The sequence below is a fragment of the Schistocerca piceifrons genome, chromosome 3 (assembly GCF_021461385.2).
Source record: "Schistocerca piceifrons isolate TAMUIC-IGC-003096 chromosome 3, iqSchPice1.1, whole genome shotgun sequence".
NCBI classification, from domain to species: Eukaryota; Metazoa; Arthropoda; class Insecta; order Orthoptera; family Acrididae; genus Schistocerca; species Schistocerca piceifrons.
Genome location: NC_060140.1, coordinates 678,708,353 through 678,733,674, shown reverse-complemented (window position 1 = coordinate 678,733,674; position 25,322 = coordinate 678,708,353).

The window sequence follows — 25,322 nt, the reverse complement described above, 5'->3', positions numbered from 1 at the left end:
TAAAATAATTACAAGGACATTTTCCTAAACGTTTTGAAGACACTTCAAATCAGTCTTACATCTGTTTTCGAGACCGTTTGCCGTTGCATGAGCAAATGCAATTGATTGATCTGCAACGCAATTCCCGCTTTAAAGACGAATCCCTTTAAGTTTTTATACGTCCATCCTTGTGACAGTCTACGGAACTTCTGCTGTTCACTTGCGTAATAAAATGAAACACCTACAGCCATCGTTTTGATGTTATTTTATTGTATTGCAACCAGTTTTGTTGACTGAGTACACGATGGTTAAGGCCTGAAGATTGTGTGTTGAGTCACCAAAACGGTTTGCAATGTAATAAAATAACATCAAAACGACGGCTGCAACTGTTTCATTTTATTACGTAAATCCCTTAATGTTAAAACTGTCAAGGACGTCTACTTTGCTTTCCTCAGGTACAGTTTCCAGGTCTCCATAATGAGACTGCAAAACTGATGCAATATTTCGTCCAACATATGTGTGTGAAAGAAATTTTTAACGATTATTAAAGTAAATAAGACACGATTGTGTGCCAAACTGTCTGCGAAAATCTGTGAAATTGTCTATGTCGGTCCCTATGCCGAGAGTTTTCACCAGATAAAAATTATAATTGTCATCAGCTCGCCAAAAGCAATTAAGTAAACTGAAAATTTATTTTGTTTTTTATCAATGTTGTTGAACATTTAAAACATAAACCCATTCGTATGCAGTGCGACTGCATTGTCATTTCAAAGCGGCATTTTTCAGCTTCTCCTTCTTCCCGTCCTTGCTCTCAGAGAGTTATGTGTAGCAGTAGGACAAATTTGCCGGCCAGGCTTAAAGTTTGTCAATATTTCGCATGAAATAGTCGGAAACTCAGCAATGTAGCATTTCTTTTGTGGTGTTACCCTGACAGCAAATGATGAAGTGGCATACAATAAGGTATAACCACAACTTATTTAGAAAATACACTTTGAAACATACGCCATTACAAGCACAAAATGCAAAAGACACCGGGAAGATAAAGATACCACGTTGCACAACTCTGCACTTCGATCAGTCGACCTCATGGTGGCCACACTATTATCTATTAGGCATTAACACTTATAAGAGACAGAGCATAAACTGTGACTAGGGACAATAAAGAAGAAAATCGACTTTGCCCTTTCCAAATGAACCAGCACAGTATTTTTCTTAAGCAGTTTAGGGAAACCACGGAAAACACAAATCAGCGTGGCTGTCCTCCCGAATAAGAGCACAGTGTCATACTACTGCGGCACCTCGCTTGCATGATTTAAACATTGCTATGGGACACGAAAAATTGCTGTTCAGAGAGAGATACATAGTGCTTATAAAGACTCAACCGATTCTTTTAGTGACGAATTCTTCTGTTTTATTGAATACGACCATTTTCTCCAGGAATAGATTTAAAATGCTGCTCACCAACTGCTGTCGGAAATATCCCTAGTATGGAAAAGCTAAATTTGCTTTTCTGTGCAAATTCAACTGAAGCCACACGTTATTGGTAAAACGAAAAAAACCACGCGCATACAAAGGAATAACGAACTTATCACTTTGTAATGCATCAGAAAGGATCTGGATCGACAGTACTACCGTAGAGGCTGGTTCCATTCTACGTTTGTTCCTACTGTGTGTACATATTTGGAGGGGAAAGGTTACCTGAAAGAGCTGTTCCTTTACTGGACAATGCACCTTTCCATCCCGTAGATGATGTACTTGTTACGGATGACAGAATGATTAGTGTAACTTACCTTCTACTTAGTGTTACCGTACGTCACTCATATAACCAATAGACCAAAGAGTGATTACGACTGTGAAACAAAATAAGCGGTCGGATCTCAAGAAATAATTTTTATAAGAAGGTTCAGACATACTCAGTTTCTGGAAATCTCCGAACCTGATCGATATAATCAAGAATAACAATGTGAAGATAACAACAATAGCTGATTTATGGAACTAAATTGCAAAACCATTCACTGAATGTGGCTTTGACAGTCACAGTAGTGAGGAATGTGATATTTCTACTAGTCTGACCGATCTATTGAAACAAAAGTTTGGTTGTGAAAATGTTCTGGCACATGACAAAAAAAAAGCAGCGAGTGGTTAAAAAGCGATGCCAATGAACAGGAATTGGAGCAGGACGCGGGATGCAGTGAAGACGATATGATCGAGGAAACTATCACGCACACAGAGGCACTGAGCGCGTTGATCTGTTATTAGACTCTGCGAGATACAAGTCGTTTGACTATACCGATGTTTAGATTCTCTGTAAAATTAGAATCGTCAACAGGAGAGAGTGAACAAAAGACAGAAACAGAAAATATTGGATGATCATTTCCCGAAAACGACCTGAAAGCAGTTAATACGAAATACAGAGTATTTTGAGTAAAATTTTGTAAATAAGATGCTCGTTTGCCGTGAATAACATGTGACGCGTAACATTTTTTAAAAAACACAGTAAACAGCATTTTCCAGTAAAAACACATCTATTTTTTGTTTCCCGGTTCTATCGGAACAGTTTCGCGTCCTCATTAACGTGGACATGCGTCAACTTGCTTGCTGTGAATCTGAGGCCAGGTTCATCACTCCCCTACTTCTATGTTTAAAGTCAAAAGGAGGCAATTTAACGCAAGCTTTGCTCTAGGCCACATAAACTGCTGTTTTTATAAAACAACATATCAAATTAGTAACAACTATACACCGTATTACTCTTTCTTATCGTCACTATTCCATATTACATGAACTTCACGCCATTTGCACAAGCCCAGCGCGTTCTGTAAGTTGATCAGCGATTTTAATATTGTTATCTGCCCACGGATTTTCTGTCTACGCTACCGGCTCCGAATCATAATTGCAGGAACAGGTTTTTCGAGTTGCTGGCTTTTCCGCATTAGACGCTATTCACGGTTCGGCGACCTCCATCACTGAGAGCTGGTTTCCGACCGCAAGGCCGCCATCATTTTTCACCTCGTTTATCTTGGACATTTCTTATCCAGATAGCTAATACATTACTATGTAGTCTTTGAAGCACTCGGTCCATCTAACTTCGCTCCATTTTTCTGTCTCTGGCGCAAGTCACAGAAATCTCCCATATCACCTCAGCTACACGTGGTCAACTGCAAGAAAGGAAGCGTAATATCTAGGATCGCGTAGACTAGCTAACGGCAGTTGCAGCACACGTATGACCAGTTTTTCCATCCTCTAGAACTATGACATTACTTCCACCATCCCCATATAAAATGGAATGCTTGTATAACCTGCACTGGAATATTGCTTGAAAATGAGTGATCTCTTCCTAGAAATCGAAGAGGAAATGGTCTTCATGGCAGATTCAGCATACGGAAAAGTCAAAATAATTTCCGCAGAATTTGAAAGCAAAGACCTCAACATTCAGAGTGCACAAAGAATCCCTTTTCTCCTGTTACATGTAGAGGAGAGAGTGGGAGTTATACACGAAGAAATGAGAGTCGATTTGGAAGAGATTGGAGATCATTATTAAGAGTCAGAGGTTTCGAGAACCTGCGCTCAAACAAGGCGGAAAAGAAAAACGACTTTCCTTCGTAATTCCTAAAATCATTGGGAGAAATGTCAATCAAAAAGTTATTCGAGTTAGTGTAGAAATCTCGAGACTAGAGATATACCGTCTCGCTTTCGGGAGAATATCTTCCATTCAATTCCGTACATCGCAAGTATGTATATCCGATTACAGTTGCACAGTCAGTTTGATAGATCGTGCATCCAAGTAGCTGATCAGAACAATGTACAGAAACATGCATAAGAAAATTGAGGATTTCTTAAAGGAAGATCGGTTTGACTTGACGAAAGGTAAATCTATATAAGCCTGTATAAACGATTTAGTTGACAATCTGAGCAGCCATCTCAGATCGTTTGCAGATGACGCTGATATTTACCGTCTAGTAAGTTTGTCAGAAGATCAAAACCAATTGCAAAATGACTTAGAGACATATCTGCTTGGTGCGAAAAGTGGCAATTGACTCTGAATAAGGAAAAATGTAAGGTTTTTCATATTAGTACCAAAAAAAAAAAAAATCCGTCAAATTTCGGTTACACGATAAATCGCACAAATCTAAAGACCGTCAGTGCAACTAAATACCTAGGAATTACAACTACAAACAATTTAAACTAGAATGATCTCATAGATCTATATCCACATACATATTCCGCAACCCAAAAAAATGGTTCAAATGGCTCTGAGCACTATGGGACTCAACATCTTAGGTCATAAGTCCCTTAGAACTTAGAACTACACTCCTGGAAATTGAAATAAGAACACTGTGAATTCATTGTCCCAGGAAGGGGAAACTTTATTGACACATTCCTGGGGTCAGATACATCACATGATCACACTGACAGAATCACAGGCACATAGACACAGGCAACAGAGCATGCACAATGTCGGCACTAGTACAGTGTATATCCACCTTTCGCAGCAATGCAGGCTGCTATTCTCCCATGGAGACGATCGTAGAGATGCTGGATGTAGTCCTGTGGAACGGCTTGCCATGCCATTTCCACCTGGCGCCTCAGTTGGACCAGCGTTCGTGCTGGACGTGCAGACCGCGTGAGACGACGCTTCATCCAGTCCCAAACATGCTCAATGGGGGACAGATCCGGAGATCTTGCTGGCCAGGGTAGTTGACTTACACCTTCTAGAGCACGTTGGGTGGCACGGGATACATGCGGACGTGCATTGTCCTGTTGGAACAGCAAGTTCCCTTGCCGGTCTAGGAATGGTAGAACGATGGGTTCGATGACGGTTTGGATGTACCGTGCACTATCCAGTGTCCCCTCGACGATCACCAGTGGTGTACGGCCAGTGTAGGAGATCGCTCCCCACACCATGATGCCGGGTGTTGGCCCTGTGTGCCTCGGTCGTATGCAGTCCTGATTGTGGCGCTCACCTGCACGGCGCCAAACACGCATACGACCATAATTGGCACCAAGGCAGAAGCGACTCTCATCGCTGAAGACGACACGTCTCCATTCGTCCCTCCATTCACGCCTGTCGCGACACCACTGGAGGCGGGCTGCACGATGTTGGGGCGTGAGCGGAAGACGGCCTAACGGTGTGCGGGACCGTAGCCCAGCTTCATGGAGACGGTTGCGAATGGTCCTCGCCGATACCCCAGGAGCAACAGTGTCCCTAATTTGCTGGGAAGTGGCGGTGCGGTCCCCTACGGCACTGCGTAGGATCCTACGGTCTTGGCGTGCATCCGTGCGTCGCTGCGGTCCGGTCCCAGGTCGACAGGCACGTGCACCTTCCGCTGACCACTGGCGACAACATCGATGTACTGTGGAGACCTCACGCCCCACGTGTTGAGCAATTCGGCGGTACGTCCACCCGGCCTCCCGCATGCCCACTATACGCCCTCGCTCAAAGTCCGTCAACTGCACATACGGTTCACGTCCACGCTGTCGCGGCATGCTACCAGTGTTAAAGACTGCGATGGAGCTCCGTATGCCACGGCAAACTGGCTGACACTGACGGCGGCGGTGCACAAATGCTGCGCAGCTAGCGCCATTCGACGGCCAACACCGCGGTTCCTGGTGTGTCCGCTGTGCCGTGCGTGTGATCATTGCTTGTACAGCCCTCTCGCAGTGTCCGGAGCAAGTATGGTGGGTCTGACACACCGGTGTCAATGTGTTCTTTTTTCCATTTCCAGGAGTGTACTTAAACCTAACTAACCTAAGGACATCACACACACCCATGCCCGAGGCAGGATTCGAACCTGCGACCGTAGCAGTCCCGCGGTTCCGGACTGCAGCGCCAGAACCGCACGGCCACCGCGGCCGGCTTCCGCAACCCATCGTACTGTGCATGGCGGAGGGTACAACGTTCCACTACTGGTCATTTCCTTTCCTGTTCCACTCGCAAATAGAACGAGGAAAAAACGACTGTCTAGAAGCCTGCGTACGAGCCCTAATTACGCTCATCTTATCTTCGTAGCCCTTACGCGAAATGTGCCTTGACGACAGTAGTATAGATGTGTAGTCGCTCTCAAATACCGGTTCTCTAAATTTCCACAGCAATGCCTCTCGAAACTCTCCAGGGATTCCCGTTTGAGTTCACGAACATTTCCGAAATACTTCCGTGCTGATCGAACCTGCCGACAACGAATCTAGCAGCCCGCCTCTGAATCGCTTCAACGTCTTCCTTTAACCTTCCGGTGGGCGCGCTTGTGAAACTCGCACGAGCGGGCGCGTGCGGAACTGACTGCTGCCTCCAGAAAATCGGCTTTTCCGTTCATGTAGCAGCTCTGTTTTCGATGTAAGGTAGGTAAAATCATTAGAAACAAATCACGATATCGATTTGAATCATATATTTGGTTCTGGAACATGTTACAGCCTTTAAATATAATGTATTTTTTCAATGTAAACCAGAAATAGTTCCTCAGTGAACGGTAAAATATAAAACGCAAGTAACTAAAGCGAAAACATATTTCGTTATCGATGGTAACATAACCTTCTGAAAGAAAGAACGAACACCTTTTGAATACCGCTAATTTCACAAGATTACAAATCAAACCTATAATAAAAATAACCAGAATTTGACAGGCAAAATAGTAGGAAGCTGCCTACACTGAGAACGTTATCAGAATAAACAACATTGAGCAAGAGCACAGTAACTGAATTGACCGCTACCGGTCTGAATATAATTTGTAGGCTCGTAAGATTCTCTCTTGCAAATCGAGATAAATAGAAAACATTGTAATGCAGGATTTTCAGACGTATCACAATCTTTACACGTTGCAATATGTCGTGTTGTTTCTTACAAACAAATTGTTTACAAGCATTACACGCGATAGTTGTACGTTTGCACTTTTTTCCTCCATTTAGATGACAAGGCCCATTTCTTTTTCCAGTGTCTGGGGCTGCAATTGGTTGGGGTGTCTCGCGGTATTTTACAAGAAACAGTCGGCTATCTTTTGGAAGTGTGCACATCTGAGTCCTTATTTTCAAATGACCTTTTAAAACTTCGAGCGCTGATTCACTGAGACAGTCGCGACGGCGTATCGTGGATTCGGGGTTATTTTGGACAAACACCACTTGTGAATTTATGCCAGCCAGGTCCAAAAAACTGAAAAAAAATCCTTAGAGGCCATCTCCTTGATTGCCGTGCAGTTGAGTAAGCAACACACATTTTATCTACTGTATTAACACCTTTCTTGGTGGAATTATAATCGGTGTTGTACAGTGGTTTACCCGTCATTTCATCGGTAACTTTGCGGTCATGCACAGTCGTTAGAAGAAGTATACATTTCCTTCGCTTGGTCTGGATGGAAACAAGTGTTTTATCGTACTGAAACCGATAAGTACATGCCAAATTTCCGGTGATTTTGAGATAAATTCAGGAGGGATTTCTCTTTTGTTGGCTTTGAGGATACCAATTACAGTCAGTCCTTTCTCAAGAAGGATATCAGTTAATGGCACACTACATCTCTACATCTACTTGATTACTCTGCTATTCACCATAAAGTGCCCGCAGAGGGTTCAATGAACCACCTTCAAGCTGTCTCTCTACCGTTCCACTTGAAATATTACTGTATCTCATTGCTACCTATCAGAACCCCTCGGAGAGCATTAAAGATAAAGACCAGTCCTAATTGCCTGATTGTAAAGTGACCTGTTTCCAGATTACATACAAAAATAGCCACTATTTCAGTATACATATAATTCGAAAATGATGCTTTGCTGATTAACATTGTTCTTATGTGAAAAACACAATATAAATGTGAAATTAATACTGTAACTAATCGAAAGAAATGTAGCACATGGTCAGGATGTACCAGTAAACCTATCATTATAAAATTACTACAGAAAATTAAATAGAACATACAAATAAAGCATGTTAATTGAATCTCCGATATATGTTAACACTAAAATTCAGACACTAGTTGATTTGTTATAAACAAATTTAGAATTGTAATTGTTACCTGTAATATAATTAGTCAGAAAATGTTATATTAACTCGTAGCTAAGTTGAAAATAGGTTCACCTTGTTCACCACTGAGATAGTAAATTTTTAGCAATGTGTAGCTCATATTTGGTTTAACTTTTAATTGTGATTTTACATAAAATTGTAATTTTCATTGTAGGTAATTGTTAACAAAAGTATAAATAGAGGTCACGCAGGCACCTTGGGGCACTCGTTTTTTGGCTAGGGTTGCGAGCAGATGTATTGTAGGCTCACTCGTTTGTTGATTGTTGTGAACTCTGTGTCGTTTGATGTTAACTTAGGGTACATGTGATGTAACCGGTACAGTTCACCAGGCTCGGACACCAGAGTCTTGGAAATATATTGGTGTTAAAACTGCACTGTACTTTGGAATTTATTTGGGAGTCTTCCGCAATCCTTTTCATAGGCTGCACAGCGACGAGACGAATCCAGGAATTTTACAACACCCCGAGAACTAAACAACTCTCACTGTTGGTAGAATTGACGCGAAAACAACAGCACATCGACTGGGCATTTCACTCAAAAGTCAAAACATTTGCAACGCGGAGGTGGGAAAATATAAACATCTCACACTCTAGAACGACGCGCGGGAAAACGAGCACTTAAATTTTTCTGTGCGAGCCCTGGTTTCTCTTAATTTTATCGTGATGATCATTTCTCTCGTTGTAGGGGGGCGCCAACAGAATGTTTTCGCAATTGGAGGAGAAAATTGGTGATTGAAATTTCATGAGAAGATCCCGTCGCAACGAAAAACGCCTTTGTTTTAATGACAGCCACTCCAATTCACGCTTCATGTCTGTTGCACTATCTCCCCTACTTCGCGATAATACAAAACGAGCTGCCCTTCTTTGTACTATTTCGATATCATCCGTCAGTCCCACCTGATGCGAATCCCACACCGCACAGCACTACTCCAGAATAGGGCGGACAAGCGTGGTGTATCCAGTCTCTTTAGTAGACCTGTTGCACCTTCTAAGTGTTCTGCCAATGAATCGCAATCTTTGGTTGGCTCTACCCACAATATTATCTATGTGATCGTTCCATTTTAGGGTATTTGTAATTGTATTTCCTAAGTATTTAGTTGAATTTACAGCCTTCAGATTTGTGTGACTTATCGCGTAATCGAAATTTAGTGGCTTTCTTTTAGTACTCATGTGAATAACTTCACACTTTTCTTTATTCAGGATAAACTGCCACTTTTCGCACCATGCAGATATCTAAATCATTTTGCAATTCGTTTTGGTCATCTGATGACTTTACAAGACGGTAAGTGTCGCTAATATAGGTAACGAACAATTGAGGGCCTACAACACTTCCTTGGGGAACGCCGGATATTATTTCTGTTTTATTTGTTGACTTTCCGTCTACTACTACGAACTGTGACCTTTCTGACAGGAAATCACGAATCTAGTCGCGCAACTGAGGCGATATTCCATAGGCACGCAGTTTGGCTAGAAGTCGCTTCTGGAAATCTAAAGATATGGAATCAATTTGATATCCCCTGTCGATTGCACTCATTACTTCATGAGAATAAAGAGCTAGTTGTGTTTCACAAGAACGACTTTTTCTGAATCCGTGCTGACTACGTGTCAATGAATCGTTTTCTTCGAGGTACTTCATAATGTTCGAATACAGCATATGTTCCAAAACCCTTACTGCAAATCGACGTTAGTGATATGGGTTTGAATTCAACGGATTACGCCTACTTCCCTTTTCTGGTATTGGGGTGACTCGAGCAATTCTCCAGTCTTTAGGTACGGATCTTTCTGTGAGCGAGCGGTTTTATATAATTATTGCTAAATATGGAGCTATTGTATCAGCATACTCTGAGAGGAAACTGACTGGCGTACAATCTGGACCGGAAGCCTTGCTTTTATTATTTAAGCTGCTTTGCGACACCGAGGATATCTGTTTCTATGTTTCTCATCTTGGCAATTGTTCTTGACTGGAATTCAGGAATATTCACTTCGCCTTCTTTGGCGAAGGAGTTTCGGAAAATTGTGTTTAATAACTCTGCTTTACTGGCACTGTCATCAGTGACTTCGCCGTTGTTACCGCGCACTGAAAGTATTGATTGCGTCTTGCCGCTGGTGTGCTTTATGTATGACCAGCATCTCTTTGGGATTTCTGCCAGATTTCGAGACAGAGTTTCGTTGTGGAAATTATTGAAAGCATCTTGCATTGCGTTGCCAGTCTTGGGGATTTTGCGTTCTTTTAAATTTGGTATGCTTTTTTCACTGCTTCTGCAACAGCGACCTGACCCGTTTTGTGTACCATGGGGGGTCAGTACCATCACTTATTAATTTATGTGGTATATATCTCTCAATTGCTGTCGATATTATCTCTCAGAAATCATTCCACAACTTTTCTACGCGTACATGATCAGATTGGAAGGCGTGCAGACTGTCTCTTAAAACGGTCTTAAGAGCACTAGTGTAGTAGCTGTTCATTGTAATGTTCCTGTTGGAACGTTGAATATCTTGAGAAAGTCTTTGAACTACATCGTAGGATTTATTTGATACATCCCTCGTGCCTGGCCTCTCTTTCCACAGTACACCTCGACATTTGACGTATAACATGTTTTATTGTCACATATTGCGTAATATTTCAGTCCATATTTGGTCGGTTTGCTAGGCATATATTGGACCAAACCACATCTATCTCTAAACGCGAACAGCATCTCGTTAATTGTTGTGAATTCATCATGGTTGTGATTTTCCTACAATTGGCCAAAAATCTGTCATAAATATTGCGGACACCTGCAAACCTGTCAGTCTTTTCTCTCTCCACTCTTGTACACAGATAATCAAACTTCTTTGATCGAAGCAAGAACAGGAAACGCTTGAAACTACATGTCGCCCTTGTGATCACCATACCTGTTCCATCATCTTTCCATTGCTCTCTGCAGCTCACACGATTTCCATGCTTCACTCCAGCTCACACGATTTCCATGCTTCACTCCAACTAGGAATAAAAGACCGAAAATATCCATAATCTCTTCCATGTAGTGTCCTTACAGTCCCGATCTCTGGAGTATTTTACTTCATCCCTTTTGTTCGCAATAAAAGCGTTGATACAGTCTACAATTATACCAATAATGTCAAGGCCTATAAATTTGAAAACTGCATCAATGGGTTTCGGAGTATCCCTGCAAATCCGTTATGGGCTGGGAAAAATTTTGATGATATTCTTCGCTGGTACTCTTGAAGCAGCTTTCATAGGGGGGGGGGGTTGCTGCAAAAAATAGTTTCCTTGTCTTTTCCGACGTAACAAAAGAAATCCTCACCAGTATCATCAATGTCCATTTGATCTGCTTCCTCTTCAGAAACCTCTGACCCACTGTCCTGCAGATTTACCTCTACGACCTGTTCTTCATCCTCATCATCTGCTTGTCTTCTTCACTATTATGTGTCCCTTCTTGAACCCGCCTCTTCTCGTCAGCGTCCAACTGCTCAATCAGTAGCCTGACCTCCTCATTGAAAGTGTCGCGTTTCGCCCTAGATACAACAAACGACGGCGAAGAATAATAGACAGGGATAGGTAAATGTAAATAGAAGTTGCAGTTACCATAAGAAAGATTGGTAGTATATATACGTACACTATGTGATCAAAAGTATCCGACCTACTGGCTGAAAATGACTTACAAGTTCGTTGCGCCCTCCATCTGTAATGCTGGAATTCCATATGGTGTTGGTCCACCCTTAGCCTTGATGACAGCTTCTACTCTCGCAGGCATACGTTCAATCAGGGGTTGGAAGGTTTCTTGGCGAATGGCAGCTCATTCTTCGCGGAGTGCTGCACTGAGGAGAGGTATCGATGTCAGTCGATGAGGCCTGGCACGAAGTCGGCGTTCCAAAACATCCCAAAGGTGTTCTATAGGATTCAGGTCAGGACTCTGTGTAGGCCAGTCCATTACAGGGATGTTATTGTTGTTTAAGCATTCCGCAAAGGTCGTGCATTATGAACAGCTGCTCGATCGTGTTGAAAGATACAATTGCCATCCCCAAATTGCTCTTCAACAGTGGAAAGCAAGAAGGTGCTTAAAACATCAATGTAGGCCTGTGCTGTGACAGTGCCACGCAAAATATGGGGCGCAAGCACAAAAACAATTAGGGCCATAGTCTCTCACAAAACAGTAACCACTCATCATTATTTGAAAAGCAAATTTACGTACATGAGCGGGCGCATGCAGCACAGAGTGCTGCCAAAGCGGAGTACTCGCGTTCGACCTTGACTGGTGTCTACCACAAGGAACGAAAACAACATATGGTGTGTGGATTGTGTTAACAGTATAGCCGGCTGCAGGTACTGTATATCCCTAGATGATTCAAACACCTTCACTACCACTTCTCACATACACATACACGTCAACTTGGCAGCACTACATGCTCCCATGCGCCTACAGGAGCGTTAATCCGACCTGGTGGGGATCCCAAACACTCGAACAGTACTCAAGAATGGGTCGCACAAGTGTTCTAACACCGTCTCCTTTATCTATGAGTTATACATTCCCTAAATTCTCCCAATAACCTTTTCTTGCCTTTTCTTGTTTCTGCTTTCTAACAGAAACACACAATTTAATTTTTTTTGTATTATATTTAATGACAGATGTATACTACCATTCAGGAGACGCATTATTAAATGTATTGCATCCACAAGAAACTATCAGTATCTACGTGTACACCTGTACTCCACAAGCAGAGGGGATTTGTTGTACCACTGTCGGATCTCCACATCCCTGCTCCATCCGCGTATGGCACATGGGAAGAAAGATGAGCAGTAAGCCTCTGTTTTAGCCCTAATTTCTCGAATTTTCCCATTGTAGTCATTTCGCAAAACATATTATGTGGGAAGGAGTAGTATGTTGATCGACTCTTCTCCAAATGCACTCGCTCGGAATTTCAATTGTAAACCTCTTCGTGATGCACAATGCTTCAGTAGTAGGACAAAGTTCGTACGGGTGCATTTTGTTAGAGCCGATGCTGCACTTAACCTGCTGTTCTGCTCCATGTCACCAACTCATGCACACCCTCCTCTTAACTATTGTACTGCTAACACTACATTGATATAAAAAGTTTATGCAAATTAATTAAATTGATATTCTTCACATGTATGGGGTAGTTTTTTTTTAAATTCTCAGCATCATATTTGTCAGTGAAATCAATGGAATATAGTTTAAACAAAAGCTCGCTAATAAAAAACACCTGACACACGACGCTGCCGGCTCCACACATGCCCCAGGAGTCGGGATGCACCGGTGGCCCCGCGAAGTGATGACGCAGCCATCAGCTGCCGAACCATGAGCAGGTGTCAGTTCGGGTCCCATAAGAATGAGGCGATGGCATCCCTTTGATACATGACACCTGAGAAATACCTGTTGAAATACGTGTTCCCCTATGCACCGTTGTTGGCGCAATACCTCTCTACCTGTGGATACTGACATCACAGGTCGGCCATGCGCTGTGGCCGAGCGGTTCTAGGCGCTTCAGTCCGGAACCGCGCTGCTGCTACGGTCGCAGGTTCGAATCCTGCCTCAGGCATGGGTGTGTGTAATGTCCTTAGGCTAGTTAGCTTTAAGTAGTTCTAAGTTCTAGGGGACTGATGACCTCAGACGTTAAGTCCCATAGTGCTCAGAACCATTTCAACCATCACAGGTCGCGCTATAGAAATCTGTTCCAATGCTTCCCAGAATAGCACAGGGTGCATTGTCCGTAGCTATCCTAACGCGACATGCAAGATGCCTCCGGCTGCATACATGCTTACGCAGCCACCATGTGTACCTGTTGGTCCAGTGCAGGCATAATTGCCAAGTGTGGCTGATGCATCGCTGTCAAATGTATGCATAGCTACACACCATCGCAACCACATCTAAAAGATTCTCAGTGCTATACTGATGTCACATGGCTATGTAAAATGAGAGCCAAGTCGACCTCTCAGAAATTCTATAGTGTCCCAGAAATAGTTAACGATCGCTTTTGTAGAGCTTTCGTGATGTCTCTGCTTGTCTGCATGGAAATTTTTGCCCTAACAGAACCTGTTTACGAAAATAGAGCAGAATAACGCCGAATGCATTCTTACTAATGGTCCTAATGTGGCATCTGGTCCATCACATGTTACCCTTCCTGCTTTCAATATATGCAAATGTTCTCACCAATCCTATGTCCCGGCACAAAGGATGTCTTGTGAATGATCTATCATTATGATTGGCTCTTATTGAATTTATCTGCCGAATTACTGATGACGCTTGTGTGGAAGCACTGTCTGCCTTTTGTTTTTCCTGCTGCAGACGAGACTTCTTGCAGAAATATCCAGCAGCAGCGGCATGGGAGAGTTGCAAATACCAGTTTCATAACACGCTCTTTAGCTGAATCACTTTCAAAATTTGGTAATTTTATTACAAGGTTGCTCCGGCGGTGACATGTAACCGCACTGTTGGTCTGATACTATACACTCTGCCCTCACCATCTATATAAAGTGTCAAGGTATTTGTCTGGAAAAAACAACTTCATTCAGAGGTAATGCCATACGTAGATTTATAAAGCCAGTATAGCTTTTAACATGGATACTTGTGTGCACCTGTAGAACCACGACTGCTTGTGATGGTAATATACGAGGGCGGTTCAGAAAGTAACCTTCGATTGGTCACAGTGCGGGTTGTGGGGGGAGTAGCGACGCCATCTGTGCGTTCACGCACTCAACAGGTCAGTCGGCATCAAGCCGTGGTCGAGTGAACGTCGTACCTGCGCTAGTTTAGTTTTTGTGGCAGTTTGAAATGTGTGCTGCAATAGAAAACCCCGCCAAATGTGAAGTGCGTGCTGTCATAAGGTTTTTTACGGCCAAAGGATATTCTGCAGCAGCTATTCATCGTGAGCTTTGTGCTGTGTACGGACCAAGAGTTATGAGTGAAGGAGTTGTCCGTGAATGGGTACGTTTATTTAAAAGTGGACGAGAAAACGTTCATGATGAAGAGAGGAGTGGTAGACCATCATTGGTGACTGACGAACTCGTTCAGACAGTTGATGCAAAAGTTCGTGAAAATCGACGTTTCTCAATGTCGGAGTTGTCTACTGGTTTTCCACAGATTTCTAAGACTCTCTTGTACGAGATAGTGACAGCAAGATTGGGTTACCGTGAGTTCTGTGCACGATGGGTGCCCAAAATTCTTACCGACCACCACAAAACTCAAAGAATGGCCTCTGCATTAGACTTTCTGTCACGTTATGAGGACGAAGGAGAACCATTGTTAAACAGAATCGTGACCGGTGACGAAACCTGGATTAAGTACGTGAACCCTGAGACAAAAGAACAATCAAAGATGTGGGCACATTCAAATTCGCCTACCAAACCAAGAAAAGCCTCGCAAGATTTTTCTGCCAGAAAACTGATGGCAACGGTGTTTTGGGATGCCAAAGGGGTGTTGTTGGTTGAATTAATGGAACGTGGTACGACCATTAATCAAGACGTGTACTGTGAAACAATAAAAAAGTTACGACGGGCTATACAGAACAAAGGCCGTGGTATACTGACTTCCGGTATCGTTTTTTTGCACGATAACGGCCGTCCTCACTCTGCTCGCAGAACAACGGCCCTTCTTGAGTCCTTCAAGTGGGACGTTATCAACCATTCACCTTACAGCCCAGACCTGGCGCCAAGTGATTATCACCTCTTCATGCATTTGAAGAAATGGCTCGGGTCACAGCGGTTTGATGACGACGAAGAGCTCAAAGATGCGGTCACATGCTGGCTCCAGGCACAAGCGGGTGATTTTTATGCAGAAGGAATTTCAAAGCTTGTGAAGAGATACGATAAGTGCCTCAATCGCTATGGAGACTATGTAGAAAAATAGTGCAAAGATGTAGTTGTAAGATGTATATATTAAAATATTTTTATTCAACTTGGTGTATTTTTTTAAATCAACCGGAGGTTACTTTCTGAACGGCCCTCGTAGTTGTGTTTTTTTAACATATAACGGTTTGTGAGACGATTACGCCTCTCTTTCTAAGACATGGTGATAGCACTCACAAGAAAAACGTATGAGACTTGTCCACCCCTCGTTGATTTTTGGTCAGTATTATTTCATGTTGCCAGCAATCAGTTATTGACAAAGTATTACAATTAGTAGTAGGGGGTGTGTGATAGGTTTGCCTTGAGCATCAGGCGTATAATGTACGTGTTTGTGTTCTGAAATGTGCGAAGAAAATGACTATGTCCAGTTGTAAGAAAGGTATGAATTTGACGTGGAGTATTGTGATAGCAAAGGGAAGAGTATGTCAAGTCATACGAATGGTACAGATAGTTCTATTTCCAGAGCCATTGCCGTCAGCAGGTTGTATTTCCGATACGTCACTCATTGTCGAATGTCGTTCAACTGAGACCGCAATCATAACATTTAATTGTAAGTACAGTGATAAAACATATATGTGACCGAGTTCCTAGGATGATGATTCTACCTATGCATGCTTGGCGTGCAGCAGCGGTGGCCTGTGGCAGGGATGATTCATGTTTCCCATTAACAGCAGGAGCCATCCAAATGGAAAGGCCTGTTGGGATGTAGGAGTGTAACTGACTTAACCGTGTCGTCCTCTAGACAGCCGAATAGCGAACTAATACTTAGTATGTGTTGGACAGCTTTCGTGATCACATGGAAATTTGAGAAGATTCAATATGGATGTGTGTTTATCCTGGACCATTATTCCCTCCCATGTAAATTGTCTGATTGACTGCTTCTTCGCATTCCCCATCTTTATTTGGTTGCGAGAACATCGATTGTGGTGTGTGTTGAGTGCATCTAGCAGGTGAAAGACGGGTGGAGGAGACAGTTGCTGGTTCTCTAGACATGAGGGACACCTTAGTTGACTTTGTAAATTATAAGGATGATTTGGAATCTGTTATATCACTGACATCGGTATTAATGAGTGGAAATATCAGTTTCCTCATTTTTTTTTCAAGTTTTCATGTAAAGATCTTTGCTGACGGGATAAGTTTCTAGTTACTCAATGGTTTACAGCACGCTCCATCTTGCTAAAGTTTCAGGATTGTAGAGAAATAATTTCCAGTCTATATCTTCGGAATTACGTTGCGCAAGCGATTGGTACGATTCTGCTATATGTGCTTGATATCAAGAAGTATCGCGTAAATGGTATAATTTTCTGGCAAACTATGCATTCTTGTAATCCCAGAGTCTGGATATGTGTGTAAAAAAGCAAGCAAGCAGGTCGGGACCAGAAACAGTAGCGCGTTTGTGCTGAGAAGTGCTGACCCCGAATTTGTTGAACAGTTCTGAGAGTGACTTCGATCCACTGAGGGTGCTCTGATCACACATCACGAGTGGATGAGACACATCAGGAGTGCAGCAAGGAGTATACCTACGGTGCATGTGCTTATGCTGTCTGTCTTCGCGGTATGTGTACTTGTGTCTGGCAGTCAATAGCTATACAAATGCTCTATGGCGCTTTTGTAACGCGTGATGGGCGGGGTGCCACGTTAGGACCATGAGGAAGAATGCATTCGGCGTTATTCTGCTCCATTTTTCGTAAACAGATTCTGTTAGGACAAGAATTTCCATGCAGACAAGCTGAGACATCACAAAAGCTCTACAAAAGCGATCGTTAACTATTTCTGGGACACTATACAATTTCTGAGAGGTCGACTTGGCTTTCATTTTACATAGCCATGTGACATCAGTATAACAATGAGAACCTTTTACATGCACTTGCGATGGTGTGTAGCTATGCGCGCATTTTGCAGTGATGCGTCAGCCCTGGTTGACAATTAGGCCTGCAGATATGCATGCTGGCTGGGTAAGCACGTACGCGGTCGGAGGCATCTTGTGTGTCCCGTTAGGATAGCTAGGGACAATGCACCCTGTGCTATTCTGGAAAGCATTGGAACATATTTCTATAGCGCGACCTGTGACTTCAGTATCCACAGGTAGAGAGGAATCGCATCAGCAACAGTGCCTAGGTGAACACGTATTTCGATGTTGTTGATTGTTGTTGTGGTCTTCAGTCCTGAGACTGGTTTGATGCAGCTCTCCATGCTACTCTATCCTGTGCAAGCTTCTTCATCTCCCAGTACCTACTGCAACCTACATCCTTCTGAATCTGCTTAGTGTATTCATCTCTTGGTCTCCCCCTACGATTTTTACCCCCCACGCTGCCTTCAAATACTAAATTGGTGATCCCTTGATGCCTCAGAACATGTCCTACCAACCCATCCCTTCTTCTGGTCAAGTTGTGCCACAAACTTCTCTTCTCCCCAATCCTATTCAATACTTCCTCATGTGGTCTACCCATCTAATCTTCAGCATTCTTCTGTAGCACCACATTTCGAAAGCTTCTATTCTCTTCTTGTCCAAACTATTTACTGTCCATGTTTCACTTCCATACATGGCTACACTCCATACAAATACTTTCAGAAATGACTTCCTGACACTTAAATCTATACTCGATGTTTACAAATTTCTCTTCTTCAGAAACGCTTTCCTTGCCATTGCCAGTCTACATTTGATATCCTCTCTACTTCGACCATCATCAGTTATTTTGCTCCCCAAATAGCAAAACTCTTTTACTACTTTAAGTGTCCCATTTCCTAATCTAATACCCTCAACATCACCCGACTTAATTCGACTACATTCCATTATCCTCGTTTTGGTTTTCTTGATGTTCATCTTATATCCTCCATTCAAGACACCATCCATTCCGTTCAACTGCTCTTCCAAGTCCTTTGCTGTCTCTGACAGAATTGCAATGTCATCGGCGAACCTCAAAGTTTTTATTTCTTTTCCATGGATTTTAATACCTACTCCGAATTTTTCTTTTGTTTCCTTTACTGCTTGCTCAATATACAGATTGAATAACATCGGGGAGAGGCTACAACCCTGTCTTACTCCCTTCCCAACCACTGCTTCCCTTTCATGTCCCTCGACTCTTATAACTGCCATCTGGTTTCTGTACAAATTGTAAATAGCCTTTCGCTCCCTGTATTTTACCCCTGCCACCTTTAGAATTTGAAAGAGAGTATTCCAGTCAACATTGTCAAAAGCTTACTCTAAGTCTACAAATACTAGAAACGTAGGTTTGCCTTTCCTTAATCTTTCTTCTAAGATAAGTCGTAAGGTCAGTATTGCCTCACGTGTTCCAGTATTTCTACGGAATCCAAACTGATCTTCCCCGAGGTCGGCTTCTACTAGTTTTTCCATTCGTCTGTAAAGAATTCGTGTTAGTATTTTGCAGCTGTGGCTTATTAAACGGATTGTTCGGTAATTTTCACATCTGTCAACACCTGATTTCTTTGGGGTTGGAATTATTATATTCTTCTTGAAGTCTGAGGGTATTTCGCCTGTTTCATACATCTTGCTTACCAGATGGTAGAGTTTTGTCAGGACTGGCTCTCCCAAGGCCGTCAGTAGTTCCAATGGAATGTTGTCTACTCCGGGGGCCTTGTTTCGACTCAGGTCTTTCAGTGCTCTGTCAAACTCTTCACACAGTATCGTATCTCCCATTTCATCTTCATCTATTTCCTCTTCCATTTCCATAATATTGTCCTCAAGTACATCGCCCTTGTATAGACCCTCTATTTACTCCTTCCGCCTTTCTGCTTCCCGTCTTTGCTTAGAACTGGGTTTCCATCTGAGCTCTTGATGTTCATACAAGTGGTTCTCTTATCTCAAAGGTCTCTTTAACCTCCCTGTAGGCAGTATCTATCTTACCCCTAGTGAGATAAGTCTCTACATCCTTACATTTGTCCTCTAGCCATCCCTGCTTAGCCATTTTGCACTTCCTGTCGATCTCATTTTTGAGACGTTTGTATTCCTTTTTGCCTGCTTCATTTACTGCATTTTTATATTTTCTCCTTTCATCAATTAAATTCAATATTTCTTCTGTTACCCAAGGATTTCTACTAGCCCTCGTCTTTTTACCTACTTGATCCTCTGCTGCCTTCACTACATCATCCCTCAAAGCTACCCATTCTTCTTTTACTGTATTTCTTTCCCCCATTCCTGTCAATTGTTCCATTATGCTCTCCCTGAAACTCTGTACAACCTCTGGTTCTTTCAGTTTGTCCAGGTCCCATCTCCTTAAATTCCCACCTTTTTGCAGTTTCTTCAGTTTTAATCTACAGGTCATAACTAATAGATTGCGGTCAGAGTCCGCATCTGCCCCTGGAAATGTCTTGCAATTTAAAACCTGGTTCCTAAATCTCTGTCTTACCATTATATAATCTATCTGATACCTTTTAGTATCTCCAGGGTTCTTCAATGTATACAACCTTCTATCATGATTCTTAAACCAAGTGTTAGTACCAAAGGGATGCCGCCGCCTCATATTTGTGGGACCCGAACTGACACCTGCTCTTGGTTCGGCAACTAATGGCTGCATCATCACTTTACAGGGGCCGGCAGTGTCAACGTCGGCGTCGGGCGTCATGTGGCAGGGTGTGTGTTTTACTAGCTGTCTTTTGTTTAAACTATATTCCATTGAGTTCACCGAACAATAGTATGCTGCGAATTAAAAAAAAACCTACCCCATACATGTGAAGAAAATCGATTTAATTAATTTGCATAAAATTTTTTATATCAATGTGGTGTTAGCGGTACAATAATTAGGGGGGAGGGTGTGCGTGGGTGAGTGACACGGAGCAGAAAGCAGGTTCAATGCAGAACTCTAGGTTGATTTGCATAATTTTTATGTAAAACGCAGTACAAAATGTTTAAGGGGTTGGGTGACAAAGAAGAATGCGCCAGAAATGGCGTTGAAAAATATCTGAAATTCGAAAAGTGTACCAGAAAATTACTTAATTTGGTATTAATTACTTAAGTTTACTTATTTAATTACTTAAATAGTACAATAGTTTAAGGAAATGGGGGTGACATGGAAGACCACTTAACAGAACAATAGGTTATGTGCCAACACAGGACTAAACATTAGGTTGAGACACCCAGAGTACGGTGCCAAACATTAGATTAAGCAACTTCTTACAAAACCTACATGTTTCCAAACAGCAGAGAATGATGAGAAAGAGAAGTCCAACCCCCAAGAACGGAATTTTTTTATAAATAAACAATAAACCCTTGAATTTCCTGTTATGAGATCCTTCCTCTCTACCGAAGAGCCACCAATTTCCATATATTCCATATACTGCCTTGAGTTCCTAAATCGTTTAAATAAACAATATTCCATACACTACAATCGAATTCGCTCCAAATAAACAATAAACCCTTGAATTTCCTGTTATGAGATCCTTCCTCTCTACCGAAGAGCCACCAATTTCCATATATTCCATATACTGCCTTGAGTTCCTAAATTGTTTAAATAAACAATATTCCATACACTACAATCGAATTCGCTCCAAATGACTGATCAACTAGGTCTTTTTCCCGCCAATTTCCAAGAGGGAGTGTGGGAGGGGAGGAGACGGGTTTACCAGAGAGGGAGATGTTAATTAATATATCAATTTAATTGAGTAGTCAGTCAAATTGATAAGCATGAGGGGGGCTATACCAACAGCTCAGACCTGCAAGTATACCTGCAGCAGCGAGCTGGTAGGTTTCCTGAGGGGTGGGGGGAACAACAGGTTAAGAGCCTGTCAATGAAAAGGAGGGATCCTTTTAGCAGAACAATATGTTAAGTATCTGTCAATCAAAGGAGAACACTAGGTTAAGACCTGTTAATCAAAGGAGAACAATAGGTTTGTCCCTGAGTGCATAGCTGACCCTAATGTAGGCAACCGGCACTAACGATATGCACTTGTATGAACTTTGAAATCTACTCACCTCTAATGTTACATTTGCGATTAGAGTTTGCTGAGCATCTCTGTAACACTCTCGCACCGACCGAACGATACCGTGATGAAACGTGCTGCTCTCCATTGGACCTTGTTCTTCTACAGCCTGATAAGAGTACAAGATAGATGACAAATGCTCAAGAATGGGTCGAATAAGTATTTTGTAAGCCACTTTTTTCGTTGATGAATTACATTTTCTTAAGGTTCTACCTACGACCCTCACAGTGTCACCTGTTTTCCCTAATATTTGTTTTATGTGGCCACTCCACTTTAAGTCATTCCTGACAGTTCCCTCCAGGTATTTTACGACACTTACTTTTCCAGCTATTTGTCACCAGTAGCGTAATTGTACAATGGTGGATTTATTATCCTATGTATGTGCAACACGCTACATTTACAGTGAACTGACAAAAGCGTTACGGTAGCGATATGCACGTACACAGATAGCGGTAATATCGTGTACACAAGGTATAAAAGAACGAAGTGTTGGAAGAGCTGTCAATTGTACTCAGGTGTTTCATGTGAAAAGGTTTCCAACGTGCTTATTGCCGCAGGACAGGAATTGACAGACTTTGAAAGCGGAATGGTAGTTGGATCTAGATGCATGTGACATTCCATTTCGGAAATCATTACGGAAATCAATATTCTGAATTGCACACTGTCAAGAATGCGCCGAGAATACAAAATTTCATGCGCTACCTCTCGCCATGGACTATGCAGTGGCCGACGACTTTCACTTAACGACCAAGAGCAGCGGCGTGCGTCGAAATGTTGCGTTAATGGGCTATTGCAGCAGATGACCGACGCGACTGTCTTTGCTAACAATGTGACAACGCCTGCAGCACCTCTCCTGGGCTCTTGACCATATCGGTTGCACTCTAGGCGACTGAAAAGTCGTGACCTGGTAAGATGAGTCCCAATTTCAGTTCAGAGTTGGAGTAAGGCGCAGATCCCACTAAGCCATGGATCCAAGTTGTCAACGAGGCACTGTGCAAGCTGGTGGTGGCTCTGTAACGGTATAGGCTGTATTTACATGCAATGGACTGGATCCTCTGGTCCAACTGAACTGGTGACAGACTAGATAGAAATAGTTGTGTTTGGCTATTTGGAGACCAACTGCAGCCGTTCTTGGACTTCATGTTCCCAAACAACGATGGAATTTTTGTGGATGATAATGCGCCATGTCACTGGGCCTTCTGGATATTTCGAGGGAATGATTCGGCCTCCAGACCACCCGACATGTAGCCCATCAAATATTCATTCGACATAATCGAGAGGTCAGTTCGTGCACAATATCCTGCACAGGCAACACTTTCACTATTGAGGCAGTACGGCTCAACATTAATGCAGGGGGGCTTCCATCGACATGTTCGAGTCCATGCCACGTCGAGTTGCTGCACTACGTCGGACAAAAGAAGATCCGACACAATGTTAGGAGATATCCTGTGACTTTTGTCACTTCAGTGGTTTTACATTTAGGGTCAACTGCAAGACCCCACACCATCCATCAATCCGCTACAGGTCTTCCTGCAGTTACCTGCAATTTTCTGACGTTGTTGTCTTCTAAGACAACCGCATCATCTGCCAAAAGCCTCGTTGAGCTTCCGAGGTTATCCACTACACCGCTGTTATTCAACCTGTGCGCCACAGTGTAGTGGTGCGCCATGAATGACTGCCTTGGGCGCCATAGATTTGTTTCATAGTTCGTGGCAAAGAAGACAGTTGTGGGAGATTTCATTTCTGGTTTCAACTTGTGTAGCGTCGGAGCAATCCCACTTTAAATACTGGCTAGCTTGCGTAAGCAGTCATTACCTCGAAGCTGGGTCTATGGTGTATTACACTTAGTGCCAGCAGTGACTGTTGTGTTTTCAAACAGTTTTTATCATAGGTCTATAGTTACATTGTTATGATGTTGATAGGGGCGCGAACTATGGAAAAGTTTTTAAATTTGTCAAGTGAATGTAAAAAGCGAGACCTTGCTGAGGTCAATAACGAAAGTTCTAATGAAGATAGAAAACACTGCATAGAAATATGACTTAAGCTACTTACATTTTGGTTTCACGTGCACTTTTGTGAACAACGACGAGCGTCCACAGTGTGTTTAGTGTTTCAAACAGCTTTCTGTTGAATTAAACCTAGCAAATTAAAGCATCAGTTAGAAAGTGTTCATAAGAATGACATGGTAAATCTCCTTTCCATTCTGGGTCTGCGCTCTGTAGTTAGGTCAGAATGTGTGTATTTGTTAGAACTAATAATGACGAATTAATTTTTCTATTATTCTAGTTACGCGAGTTTTCTCATTCGAGGTTTGTACGCCTTAAAGACTAGACCATCAGCAACAGAGTTTAAAAAAATGGGGGGGGGGGGTCTTCAGATATCGTAAATAACGATGTAAGATATTTGGATAATATAAATTAATGGCACTCAAAAAAAAAAAAAAAAAGCACTCCGTCTTCAGGCCACGAGAGGCCTACCGGGACCATCCAACCGCCGTGTCATCCTCAGTGGAAGATGTGGATAGGAGGGGCGTGGGGTCAGCACACCGCTCTCCTGGTCGTTCTGATGGTATTCTTGACCGAAGCCGCTACTGTTCGGCCGGGTAGCTCCTCAATTGGCATCACGAGGCTGAGTGCACCCCGTAAAATGGCAACAGCTCATGGCGGCCTGGATGGTCACCCATCCAAGTGTCGACCACGCCCGACTTCGGTGATCTCACGGGAACCGGTGTATCCATTGCGGCAAGGCCGTTGCCCATAAATTAATGGCATCATAGAAAATTCTACAAAATGGCGGTAAATATTAACGAAAGATACTTCGAAATTACAGTGTGTGTATAATATAATGACGTCATGTTAATCTGCAAAATGACGGAGAGAAATGTTACTCCTCTAGGCGAAATGTGTGTGTGGGCAGGATGCATTCTCACATAAAATGCTAGCCAATATTACCATAACTAATGACTGCCTTGAAGTTTTGTATCTTAACTAACACAATTACTAGCAAAGTGTTGGCCATTTTCTGTAATTTGCTACAATTGTATCCTTTTTTAACACGTAAATACCCATTATAAGCACACGATGGAAACATTGCTACGTCAAAACTCGTCTCCTGAATTTCTGCACTGTCTCCGCTCATCCTTCTGTGCGCATTTACGTTAAATATTCGAATGTTCTGAGTATGGGTAATATATACTATGTGTTTGCGATAGCGACAGACAGACTGACTGCTGCCCTGTGTTTGTTAGAGGTTAATGCTACGACTTTATAGAGTATTTATTCGGCATGGGATGACAGACATGTCCATTAGGCAGCAGCAAGCCCGTACTCGCGTACTAAGCATTGTTGCAAGTCTCAGTCTGTCCTGAGAAAAGCAGATATGCATTTCTGTCCGACTGGTGTTATATGGGCGAGTGTTAAAGTATTGACTCGCTAAACTAAGTATTTTTGAAATCCCAACAAGTCAGGACTTGTCTAGATGGTGAAATATGAAGTTGCAGAGGGACATTAATATGAAGTCTGTTTACTGGTTGAGTCGGATGGTA